This window comes from Pimephales promelas, chromosome 13 (genome assembly GCF_988280905.1).
Source record: "Pimephales promelas chromosome 13, fPimPro1.hap1.1, whole genome shotgun sequence".
NCBI lineage: Eukaryota > Metazoa > Chordata > Actinopteri > Cypriniformes > Leuciscidae > Pimephales > Pimephales promelas.
In genome coordinates, this window is record NC_142781.1 from 29247650 (window position 1) to 29262004 (window position 14355).

General features: G+C 36.7%; 1 protein-coding gene across 1 annotated transcript in view; it reads left to right on the top strand.

Moving 5' to 3' along the window:
* man1a1 (mannosidase, alpha, class 1A, member 1) overlaps positions 1-14355 on the top strand; it is a 125291-nt gene that overhangs the window by 18704 nt on the left and 92232 nt on the right. The window lies entirely within an intron of this gene.

Below are 14355 nucleotides of genomic sequence, written 5' to 3' on the forward strand. Positions count from 1 at the left end.
TTTTATTGAGGCTGTGGCTGGATCGTTTTATTTTACTATTATGTATACTATTTTAGCATTTATTTATAATTTGGTTAAATTTTTCTTTAAAGATTTAGTTATTGTAAAACATTTTCATGTCTTTACAGATAAATCTTAATTTAGTTTTCATTTATTTTTTCCATTTGTATTTTTAGTAATTCAAGTTAGCTACCAATGCAACATTTCTCAAGTTTTTCATCTAATATTTATATTTTATCTTATTTCAGCCATTTAAATTACTGAAAACATGCAAGATTAGGATGACTGTCCCTAATTATAGTACAGTAAAAATAGTATGCCAAAGGTGCCAAAAATGGTGATGTTTACTCTGGATTATTGAAATGTTTTGAGTTGTTATTACCCACAATCCCCCTGTAGCATACACGAGGCGTTCGTGCTGGTTTACTTTTGAGTTCATTTTTGTTAAAGGATGATGAAAGCAAAGCCAAATGTGCCACAGCAGTTTCTAAATATTTAAATGTAAGCTTGAATTTAGCTAGATGCTAACATTTACATGCAAACAGTTTAGCAGGCCTGCAGCTTTTCCCTGGAAGCCTGTCAAATCTTTTGCGAAAATGATTCAAAACAACAACTAGGCCTAAATATCATACGATTATCAGTCACCCAAGGATTTCGCACAGGCAGGAGACAGTTTACTAATGTTTAAATGCAACGCTGCATGTATTAAATGCATTTAAGACTAAAGACGCTTATCCTGGCCTTCCTGCTGTGTGAACTCTCTCCTGCTGACTAGGTAGTTATAAACTGTCTTATCAAATTTGCCTTGTCATCTACTTATGAGGGCTCCCTACTGAATACTAAATCTACGCAGCACTGCACAATCCCTCACCTTGTCTGCTTTTTTGGAAAATGGCATCAGTAAAAATGTCTGTTTCACTCTGATAATGTCCTCACTGTGAAGGTGGCTTGTTCTTAGATGCATGTAGAGATCCCTCCAGAGACGTCAGTCCGCCCGCCATCTTGGAAAAGTCAGCATGTCGTCACTCACATTAAGAATCAATGATGTTGTATCTGGTACGGACATGTTGGTTTGTGCTTTATATTAACTCAATAGTTTTTACTCTATGGTAAATGTTTAATGTTGTGTTAGCTGACGCCTCCGTCTTGTATAGACCATTTCAAAAGATGTAAACAACACTGGTCCAGAAGCACTTCCTGTTTCAGTTTGTAACGGTTTTCTTTATTTCACATGTAAAGAAAACATCTTATAGATGTTTGTTTAACTTTTTGATTCAGTTTTAAATGTTCTGTTGGTTGTATTTTATCCCAGCTTTTATGTAGTGTTAAAAAACTGAAACAGGAAGTGCTTCTGGGCCAGTGTTGTTTACATCTTGTGAAATGGTCTATAGAGAGCCTAAGTCCCGCCCCCCCCCCCCCCCCGCTTCCGGCTCATGGGACCTTCGGAAAAAATATGAATGGTAGTCAATGGCGAGAGACAACTTATATTTTTATTGTGCCCTGAATTGTGCCCTGAATTACACATATGATGTTTGTCAATTTAAAAGATAATTCTGAAAGTCAAAAACGTCACAGTTTGTCATAAAACAGAAGAGTAACATTTAGTTTTATGTGAAAATCGCTCTATGAACTACATCTCCCGGGAAGCGAAACAACGAGTGAGATCCGCTGCTCGTGTGTGTGCAGTCTGGTACAAAACACTCAGGTATGACGGCGTAACGTTACGATTATGACGTAAGACTGTAGAAACAATGACAGACATTAGCCTCAGTAAAGTTAGCTTCATTCATTGAGAGAAAATGTGCACCTTTGGGGTTTGTAGTCTTTGTAATGTCGTATTTTAACAGTCTTATACCTCAACGGTTTTACATCAAACTGCGACCTTCTTTACTTTAAAATGTATCTTTTAAAATGACAAACATCATATGTGTAATTCAAGGCACAATTCAAACGAGATCAAAATATTTGTTGTCTCTCGCCATTGACTACCATACAATATTTTTCCGAAATAAGGTCCCATGGTGGTTGACCGGAAGGGCAGGGACTTAGGTTCTCTATTGTGTTAGTTTAGCAAAAACATCTTCTGAAGGTTATAGCAGGTATAGATATTCGTACTTGCACATTGTTTTTTTTACTTCAGTGTCACGTGATCCATCAGAAATCATTCTAATATGTTGATTTGTTGCAACATCTCTTAGTATTATCAATGTTGTGGTGGTTAATATTTTTGTAGAAGCCTTGAAACATTTTTTTTTTACATCATTTGATACATCAAGGTAAAAAGATTTTTGTAACAATGTAAAAGTCTTTACGGTCACTTAGGGATGGGACGATAACCGGTTTCACGATAAACCGTGATAAAATGTACTGACGGTTAGTATTATCGTTTAAAATTTTATTATCATTAAAACCGTGTTTGATTATCGTGATTTTAATAACTAACTGAATCCTGTCGGCCAGTCTGACGCAGGCGCGCAGCACGCAATATTTTTTTAAATTACTATTCGAGAAGGAATGGTGGAAGGCAGTGACCGTGCTCATGAGATTTTTCAGCCTTTTATGAGGACCAAATCTGAGGTGTGGTCATTTTGGGTTTTACAAAAAACTATTAAAAATAACTTTTGGAAATAACAATCACAGTCCTAGACAGTGAGTGAGCTTACACATTAAGATAATATCGGATTTTCTCCAGTCATTGTTAAAAAACAAGCTAACAATCCTTGCTAACTAGCGTTAGTGAAGCGGCCAGACGGATCTTTCTGCCTCCACCTAAGCTCCGCCCACAAAAAAACGTCACTATGTTTACCAACTGTAAAAGGGTCTATAGAATCTTGCTTAAAAACTGCATAGAGAGGCTTGTTTTATTTGTTGTTTGTTGATTTTCAATTATAAAACTTGTTGAAATGTTTTCAGTTCTTTTTGAGCACTTTCATAAATTTTTAACAAAACCGTGATAATATTGATAATCACGATTATTTTGGACACTATAATCGTGATATGAAATTTTCATACCGTCCCATCCCTACGGTCACTTGAGGTTGATTTAATTTCCTTAAAAAAAGAATCTTGCTGACCTAGGTTTGCACAATTTGGACAAATGATATTCACAAATATTTTGATATTGTAATGTATACAAAATATAATGTATACAAAATGATAATCATGACTATTGCGATACTGCTAATGTACAACCATGTGCATAAAAATAAAATAGGTCCTCTTATTCACCAAAATTCAGTGCATCTCCTTTAAGAATAAATAAAAATAAAGAAAACGATAAATAAAATGTAGCAAAACTTCAACAGGGCACTATTTTACGTTGACATTGTGTAAATATATTTTAGTAAGCAAAATATAAACTTGCATTGCACCTGCATAATGGATGTGAATAAAACGCGCTAAATATACAATCAATAAATTATGTGACGGAATGACGCATTTTAAATATCGCTCGATCACGCTAATTTGATCGTGGGAAGCCAAAATCGTGATTAAAATTCGATTAATCGTGCAGCCCTATGCTGACCCCAAACTTTTGAATGGTACTGTCTCATTCTTATATTTCAATCAATACATATGTTCTTGTGTAACTGGGCCCCGCCCCGCTCCTAGCAGGATTCGAACCGGCGTGGGAGGCAGCTGCGCTAGCAAGGATGCTAAAAACCGTAGTCTCAAGCATCAGTCTCTAGCATGCCCCTTGAGGCCAGGGACCCCTAAACCTCCCTCCCATCCGGGTCACGGCACCAAATGTAACTGATGCTACTCGGCCCGCTCCAAGCGGTATTCGAACCCGAGTCTCCGGTGGGTGCGTTACGTTAAAGATTGCAGCCATTAGCGTCAGTTGCTAGTGCACCTCCTGAGGCCAGGGGAGTGAGATTTACACACACAGCTCTTACTAGCTTGTAGTGTTGTCACGGTACCAAAATTTCAGTATTCGGTACCAATACCAGTAAAAATTCACGGTTCTCGGTACCAATTTCGGTACCAAAGCTTAGTTTAAATTTACATATATTTAAGTGTTTATCACGGTTACAAGTATGGGAACTGTACATTTGCATTATAAACACTTTAGAAAAAGATTAGATAAAATGACCTAAAATAAACAATAGTATGCACTAACACATTTTTAAAGTTGTTTGTAAAGTTTTAATCCGTTAACATTTATTTAATGCACAATGAATGAAGTGAACAAACATGAACAATCAAGTGTTTCTATTAAATAACATTTACAAACATTAATTAATGTTGTAAAAATATATTGTTCACTCAATGTGTTGATGTGAATTAAGTAGCTAATGTTGATGAATGGTAGCTATCTTATTGTAGCATTACCAAACTATACAGGAGATAAAACATGTTTTATTTGACTTGACTTTTTTTTTTTAATTAATCTAAAACTGCATTCATATTTAATTTTAAAAAGGCTTTTTAAACCTGCTGAGTTATAAAGGCAAGAATACGCCTAGAACTGGCACTGACATTAAATGACATAAATAGGGATGCGTCGATACTAATACCAGTAGTACCCCGAAAGCACTTTAGAGGCCGTTCACATATCGCGCGTGGTTTTTTATTATATTTTTGCGCGTGCTTATTCTTTCCAAAGCGCTTGCTCTCACGCGGCGTCTGTCGTTGCTATGCAACGAGTTTTTATTGAGCGCGCTTGCCTCGCGCCTATATTTGAAATTGCGAATTTGCATGTAATCGGCCTCTTATGGCAACGTGACATTAGCCTAATCCAAAATATTTCCATATGTGGCTGTTTCGTCCTTTCGTGTCTACAAGTGGATTCAGAAAGAGAGAGCTATATCAGCGTTATGAAGAGGACGCAACTGTGCACCTTTCAGACAGCGCATCTAGAACTGGATTAACCTGGTACTCGGTACCTAGAAAAGCTGGTACCGTAACATTTTTTTTTTTTTGTACCGACTTGGTACCGAAGTACCGAGTTTTTTGACAACACTACTAGCTTGCTTTCGTTACATATGCATGAACATTTATAGCTGCTTTTATGTTTTATGAAGGGACTCCCTCAAAGCTAGATCAAAATGTTTTGAAGTCTGTGGCATTAATACATTTTCAAACTCCATTTATCTTCACAATCTAATTTCAGATAAAAAAATGAAAAATAAATGTTCCTGTTTCCAGTACACTGCAGGCAGGGTTTTATGTTGGTCAGTCTCACAGCAGTACGCCTGGACCTCCCAGGCCCTAAGGTCAAGTAAAGTCTCATTTTTACAGGAAGTACCTTCTCACTTCAGCAGGCGCACACCTTTCTGTTTCAGATCTGGCTTGACTGTTTACCTCACTCACACAATCATGTTTCATATTCTTTTCTTCTATTCTCATTTACCAAGGTCCTGTTTTTTTGTTTGTTTTTTTGAAAAACCCCATTGTTCTTCCCTCCTCGGCGACAGCTGCCAAGGCCACACGGGGTGTTGGCTGGGGAATGAGTAATATGCTTTCTTGTGAAGGATAGAGGTACTAGGTGTTCTTATGTGACATCAATATCTTTTCCATAAAGAGTGCATACAGATATTTCTGGCCTCTGAATGTTCCACCAGGCGATGAATGGAGACGCATCATGACGTTCATTGATTCTTGTCATCGAGCTGCCTCATCCATGTATGAGTTTCAAATACAGCACCACCAAGACAGTAAACAATGAGTTGTAAATGAGAGTAAAGCCACATGCCTGCTGGGAACAGATTGCGTGTGTTGAGAGAAGGGATGAAGATCTTACCAAGCGATAAGCTGCTGAAGAATCTGCGACTGTGAGAATGTACGACCGGGAAGAAGAGGAGACAGACTCCAGTTTGTAATCCTAATTCTCTCAGTAGTAGACATGCAATCCCTCTGATTCTCTCTTGTGACTCTGGTGGCATGTAATTAAGTTACCAAACCCTTTTCTGGGGTTTGAAAGCAGAGGATAACGCCTTAGCCCGTATCATTGACTTGGATTTGCCTGGATTCAGCTTGCAAACGCTTGAATGAATCAATTGTAGTAATTTGATATGGCTGGTTATTTCACTTGCAAGTCAAATGAGTTGCATTGAAATGTTACTTCTAAAGTATTGATGGTAAAAGCATAGGATCATTTTAAGATGAAACTGAGTTGATGATTTTGTGTTCAGCTTAGCTTGAATAGATTTCTCAAAGCCAGGCTTGATGCCCAGGTGGGTCTGATTAGATTTTTATGCTAAACGGGTTTACCTAATGCGCTCGGCAGTTTTGATTGTGCGGACGTTTGAGGAAGACAGATGCCTTGTTGTCAGATTCTGTAATGAGAGGACATCCATCTTAATGACATCCACATGGTACTTTCACAAACTCTGAGAAGAGTTTGGCTTTTTAGTAGGGCTGTCAGTCGATTAAAATTTTTTTAAATGAAATAATCACATTCTATTAATTGAATTAAAATGAATAGCATCTATCTGAATTTCATCCCATTTAAAGATAGGAGATAAATCATTGTCAAAAATATTTCAAAGTCCTTTTTGAAAATCTTGAAATATTTGTTATATAAATTTTCAGCTAAACCTTTTCAACTAGCATCCGACTGGATTTGATGTATTCAAATCTATTATGAGCTTGAGATTATATTATATTTAGGGCTTTCAGTTAAACGCTTTATTAACCCTGTTAATGTAGGTGTTTATCGTGTGATTAACGGTCTTTTTGTCCTAGCAAACTTTGTAGGTTTTTTTGTTCACATACATTTTGCAACAGTACGCGCATGTGTTATGAAACCATTAATTTCAATGGCTTGCGCCGCGCGTGGATGTTTTGTTACTCCGTTGACCAAAGCACAAGCGGATCTAGCTAGACCAGAAACTAAACAACAGGCACGCCGCTGCACACACTTGTTTGGGATTGCGAGCCGGCCAAATAGTTGGTTAACGTGACGTGGATGACGAGCGTGATACGCCGAAATGGATGCCAATAAGATTCTGAATGGAAAGTTTACTTTTAAAAAGTTGCCAAATTGTTCCATTGACAAGACCAAAGTGATCACAAGTGTGTTTCTGTATCTTTTCTTTGAAAACAAAACCAAAGGTTAGAAAAAGAACAACAAATGTGAAGCGAGCTATTCTATCCATTTTGATGCCTTTTCATTCATAGCAACATGATTACGCGCCAGTTGCAGCTTGATGATGCAAGGGTACCGCGGTTCGGATACAAAAATATAATGTGAACAGTCCATCGGGGGCAGGCGGGAGGGGGGAGCAATCGAACTTGGGTTCGCAACAGGCAATCGAACCAAGTGTGAAAGCCCCCTTAGTGTAAAATTGAACACTCTATGCAAATGTTCAATTAAAAACATTTGCACAAAGCAAGCTGATCCACTTTTCCATGTTGATAAGAGCATTAAAAAAAAAAATAAAAAAAATAATGGGACACAAATAAATTAAGAGACATTTTGAATAGATAAAAATGTGGGATTAATCGCGAGTTAACTGACATTAATGCGTTTAATGATCACAATTAAATATTTTAATCGTTTGACAGCACTAATTATATTGTATTATATTATATGTATACACAGCGCCACATATATTCTCCCTCATAATACCCTACTATACTCAATATAATAAGCTTCAACAAAACGGTCTTTCATTACTTGCTCTAAAGAAACGTTTTAGAATTAGTAACGGAGGCTTGGGCTCAACTGTTAAACGGTCAACTTGAGATTTAATCCATGGCAGAAGGAAGTAGTTCTGCACAAAAGAGGGTTTTTAAAGACACTAGGTCATTGTTTCTTATTTTCACACACTTGTACGAACTTGTATTAACGCAATATAACACTCGTAGTCTTTGATATGGCTCTTATATCAGCATGGCTGTGATTGCCTACAGCCGAATCACATTGAGTGATATTGCATGACTACTCGTGTGATGCTGCTTAAATATTACAAGCAATATCACATATATTGTATAATATAATATTATACTATGTGTTAAATTGAAAAATAATTCTGCAGAATTTCATACTATTTACACATTGTTTAAATGTTTGTATGATATTAATCAAATATTTGAGATTTAAATATATAGTGTGTATGTCAACATGCCCCAGAGCTAGGGATGGGCAATGATTAATTGCATCCAAAATAAAAGTTTGTGTTTACATAATATATGTGTGTGTATAATTAATTTGTATATATAAATACCCACACATGCATGCATATATTTAAGAAAAATGTGTTATTAATATATCAAATATTTATATATAATATTAATTGTGAATAAATATATATAAAATATATACATGTACATATTTCTTAAGTATATACATGCATGTGTGGGTATTTATATATACAAATTACTTATACACACTACACACACATATATTATGTAAACACAAACTTTTATTTTGGATGCGATTAATCGTTGCCCATCTCTACCCAGAGCCTTGTGGCAGCTGTTCGATCTGTTTGGCAGTCCATGGGGTGTGTTATCAGCAAGGCTGTGTAAAAGGTCTCTCAGAACTGAGAGGGGACGAGCAAGCCATTATACTAAATATCTAAAATTATATGGAATTTAAAAATGCTCAGCAGAAATGTATTATTATTCATTTTAATTTTACATATTAAATTGGCAGCCCTAGTTTTTGATCCAACTTATTGTCTTCTGTTGGGTTCCCTGTCTCTGCCTTGAGTCTTATGTCAATGAACATAAACCAGACTCAATACCTGCCATTGATCCGACTGGATGCTTTTAAACAAACACACTGTGCATCCAGAGAAACGGGACCGATCCATGACTGTGAACTTGTTGTTTTGAAGTCTTAAACGACTTGTTCTAAAGCAGGGCAAAAAGCACAGTCAGCATACACTGGTCCCTCGTGGTGTGAGGGAGAAAAAAGAGGTATATTAAGGGGTGTTACGATGAGGGATGAAGGGTTTAGGAATGGGCAGGCGGGTACGGAAGGAGGGGCTGGATGTTTGCAGTGTTTGAGGGCAGCTGTTGCAATCGAAAGTAACTGAGTGGGAGAGCTTCAAATGAACATGTAGAGGATAAAAGGAAAGGAAGTAGTGACTGTATATGGAGAGTGGGAGATGTGTTAAACATTTTACCAAGCGCTGACATCGTAAACGTTTCTGTTTGAGTGTTGGTGCATCTGCTAGCGTACAGATTGCATGGTTCGGTCTCTCTCTTTTTCTTCACCCGTCCATACAAAAGCACATTTTGCTGCCATTTCCTTCTGCCAAGATCACACAGTCCATTGTCCCTTTCTTTCTCTCTCTCTCTTTCTGTTTGACCTAAAACCTTATTGTTTTTCAGATCCCTTGATGGATCCTCTTTACCCATCTTTAGCCTCCTATGCCAACCCCACTTCCTCTCCGTTTCCCTTAAAACACAGGAAGCCGGAGTCATTTCCGCACTGCAAGTGGAACACAATATCCAGTCTACAAGATCAAAACATCAAAACAGTTGTTCAACAACCATCAGTTTGATTAGAAAGGTTAATCTATAATGAGTTGATCTTTATAAAACATTTTGGGTTTTTCCTTTTCACACACACACACACACACACACACACACACACACGTAGTGCTGGGCAACGATTAATCGCGATTAATCGCATCCAAAATAAAAGTTTGTGTTTACATAATACATGTGTGTGTACTGCATATAATTATTTTGTATGTATATAAATATACACACATGCATGTATATATTTAAGAAAAAATTGTTATTTATTTATAAAATATTAATATTTATATATAATATAAATTATTTATAAATATACACATAATATATGCACATATTTCTTAAATATATACATCTGTGTATTTAACTTTACAAAATGATTATATGCAGTAAACACACATGTATTATGTAAACACAAACTTTTATTTTGGATGCGATTAATCACGATTAATCGTTGCCCCAGCACTACACACACACACACACACACACACACAAACCCGCCTAAACGTTTGTGGTTAGTATGTTTTATTTATTTAATTTTTTTATGCTGCTCCTGCTCACCAAGGCTTTATTTATTTTATCACAGTAGAAAGATCGATTGTGTAAAAGATTATTACAATTTCAATATTATTATTATTTTATATTTTAAAGTATTATTCATCCCCTTGCTGAATTTTCAATAGCCATTATGCCAGTTTTCAGTCTCACGAACCTTCAGAAATCATTTCTCAAGAAACTGTGCAAAATTGCTGTGCAATACAGAAAAAAAGAATACCATCATGATTTTTTTTATCAATATTTCTATTTTAATCACAATTTTCTTAGATGCATACTGTTTGTCTTTTGCATATTCTCAGAAAGACATGGTCCTCTAGGAACGAGAACATGCCCCCAGTGCGAGTCAACCTTGTGGCAGCTGTTTGATCCGTTCGCCAGTCCGTGGGGTGTATTATCAGCCAGGCTGTGTAAAAGGCCTCTCAGAACTGTGTGAGAGGAAGAGCAAGGCAGAATGTAGCTGAACTCGTTTCAAGCATCCTCACCAGGTTCATATGACACCTGTCCTCTCCGCTCATCTGACTTAAGCCACTCGGCATCGGTCCCCGCACAGCCAGACCTTTCGCGCTTCAGCCTCTGAAAGTTGTCTGAGGTTCCGTGACCCGAACCTTTGAGCGCCACACCGCAGTAATCACATGTGGGCCATAACCTTGTTGCCCGTTGACGTCACTGGCGCCCGCTGCCGTCTGAGAGATGGTAATCGGTCAGCCAGAGCGCTGCAGACAGATGGCGGGCACATCCATGATAGGATTACTCTGGACATATTAGTATTTGCAGGTATTAAAATCTTCTCGAAAAAGCAATTTCGATAAAGCAGAATCTGTGTTTGGCTGCTTGAGTTTCTCACACAGTAAACACCATAACAGTTCAAGACTTGACCAATAGCAATGACTGAGGGAGTTAAACACTCTGATTCAGTGAATTTTCCCCATGTTTGATTTTATATAGGAGATTTAACATCTAAAGTAATAAATGGCATAAAACAGAAAATAAGATTCTCTTTTTTTTTTGGAGAATCTGACAACATTTTGTATTTCCATGTACACTGTTCAGTGTCTCCAGACAAACTATAGTTATCGTATTTGTACGATAATTTTGACCTCTGCCTCAGCCAATCCTCGTGGAGAATGACTCTCTCTCTCTCACGATGTTAGTTGTTTCCAAGCTGAGGTCGATTGTTTAGCGAAAAAAGATCTAGATAAATAGCTGTATTCTCTACATTTGACAATCTGGCAACCCTGGCGTCGTTCATTTCTGAATATTGTTTGAGGGCTTTTTTTTTGAAAATAAAATGCTTATTTTTAACTTTTGTTTAAAAAAAATCCATATTTTTTTTAAGTTTGCATACAGCATCATGCAACTAGAAAGGACAACGCATGCTGTAGATGCAATTTTATGGTCACTTCAATTCAGACTCAAAGCTCTTAATATAACAAACCAAAATATTTATTTTTGCTTTTATTTATTTTTTTGATATTTATTTATTATTTTTACAGCAATTCTTCTGAACGGTGTTGCAGGAAGCACTGGGGAGAATAAATACGGCCAGTTGGGAGGCCTGCGGGACAGCTTTGTCTATCTGCTTATCTCCAGCCTGGAGTCCCCAGCTAAAGACTTTAGTTTTCACTTCGTTTATCTTTTCTTTTTCAGTCGGTGTCTTTGGTGTTGAGTGGCTATCTTTGAAAGCAAAGAGAGTTATATGATTAGGACACGCTTAAAAGTTAGGTCAGCAGTTGATAAACTGATCTGATTTCATTCGAAGACTGCTAAAGACTTTATCCAGGCAGAAAGTGAGTGTGTGTGTGTGTGTGTGTCAAGAGCTTTTTTCCCATCTCTCTGGTGCTGTCTGACGCTCTCCGGGGAGAACAGCAGGTCTGTTTCTCTTGCCCTGCTAACTGGCACCCCTGGGGAGTGCGAAGACTGTGGTCTAAAAACACTCTCTTGTGAGTTTTAGAATGAATGAGCTGGAAGTAGATTATTTAATGGACAAAAAAATTACTGGGGACATTTCATCCTTCTCCAATCACTGTTTCTCTGGGATCATCAGCTCCATCCTGTCACAGTGAATAATGAGTTCTGCTTTTCTTTGTTTCCTCAACACGGCATACATTATTAGTTGGAAGAGGGGGAAAAGCAGCTGCAGTATTTAATAAAGAAATAATTGCTTTAAGTAAACAAAAATACAATAAAATGTTTATTTGACCAAACGGAATGAAAAGAACTTTGAAATGACATCTTGTAATGTTTTGCTGTTGAAATATTGATCTTTACACAATTTTTGTTTTCTCTTTTCCTTAGTGTCTTGTGCAGTTTTAGAAATCTAACAAAAGTAAATTTACAAGATTCAGAGGTTCTTACAAATGTTTTGGAAGCTTCAAACACGTGGCACAAATGCACAGTTTGGCCGCGTGTCCACCGAAGCGTTTTTTTTCCACATGCCTGGCATATGTTTTTGATTGTTTTCAATGGGAGCGCCGCGGTTTTTAAACGCCATGAGCGCAACAAGGTGCTGAGCGTTTTTTTTTTTTTCACACTGAAGCACCGAAAAACTGGTGGCCGAGAGTTTTTACTGGTCGCTAAGAGTTGAAAAATGTTCAACATTGGATAAAACGCAGTGCTCATCACTGTCACTTTTTACTCACTCGTCCAATCAGAGTGGAGAAGGGGCGGGACTAAACCACACTGACCAACTGTCACAACCTTCTTTTTGTACAACATCAACCAGCAGAGCTAACCGAACAAAATGGATGGAAAATACATTTTTAGTATGAAACAAATTATCCGCGAAATCAGTTACGATTAAACTGTGCTGCGGATATTATGTATCATAGCAACGAACTTCAGCGTCTGCTGAAGACACACGGCCTTTATATTACACAATTAATGGTGTGGAACAGTTTAGGGCTGAAACGATTAGTCGACAATAAAATATTTCGACAAATATCGTTGTTGTCGAATAGTCGTTTGATCTTGAACTGATATCATGGCAGTTACTTTTACTTATTCACTCTGTAAATTAACAGGTGTAATGAGAACGTCTCTGTCAGCTCAATTGTCATGTAAAAAAAAGATGGTAATTTTATATTTGAAGAGTTCAGATGCAAAAGCCTCTAAATGCCATTTGAAATTTTCTTCTTTAATGATGATTTTTATCAAACTTGTATATTTAAGTTCAGTAATTTCACTTAAATAACAATTAATAGGTAATTATCATTGCCATTTAAGGTGAATTTACTGAACTTAAATATACAAGTTTGATAAAAATCATCATTAAAGAAGAAAATTTCAAATGGCATTTAGAGGCTTTTGCATCTGAACTCTTCATTTATAGCAGTGGGCCTATTAAACAATGCTTAGAGAGCATTTTTGTTGGACCGAAATCTAAATACTTAAAGAGAATGACCTGTTTATTTGGCTCAAAGTTCATTAAAACAGCTATTAAATAAGCTGAACTGATTTTTTTTAATACTATAGTAAGAACTAAATGAAAAAGCTGAATAATCGTTCCAAACTTACTGACTAGCCGGCAAAATAATCGACAATTAGTAGATTAATCACTCTAATAATCGTTAGATTAATCGATTACCAAAATAATCGTTTGTTGCAACCCTAGAACAGTTAAAGGGTTAGTTTGGTATTTTACACTTAAAGCCCTGTTTTAAGATCATTTCTGATGAAATAGAACGGTTAAGATTGAAATAACACTGAAACCTAAAATTCTCGGGGCAGCAGCATTTGTCCAAATTTCAATCTTAACCGTCCTATTTCATCAGAAACGATCTTAAAACCGAACTAACCCTTTAACATCTTTATTTTGCATTGACAAATGTGAATATAAATAAATGTTGCATAATAGTGATTAAAAATGCAAAGTCCAAGTGGTTTGATCCGTTCACAGTCCACATCTCCATAAATATAAAAACTGCCATATTAAATGCCAAAGTAGTCAATCATAGATTGAAAACCTGTAGCTTTGTCAGCATCGACTGGGTAAGCTAGAGTGCTGGAGTGTGTAAAACGCTGGTATTAGGAAGATATCATGTATAATAATGAGCCAGGAGCTTCTCATAGATAGGATGTGGTCATGTTGCTCATGAATAATTATAAGACACTGCTGTAGTGCATGGAAAAACCCTGTGATGTTCAATTGAGGTTGGCTTCAAAATAATTCAAAAGTTAAAAGATTAAAAAATATAATCCATTTTTTACCACAATAATGTGTTTCATGACTCGAATGGGAAATGGCATTTTACTTGTGTTGTGTCTCGTTCAGTGACGTTGTATTGTTTCGAGCATGTGCAGATATATTCTGATTTGTTTATGTGGTCTAAGATAGTGATTTGTTGTAAAACTGGTATGTGTATG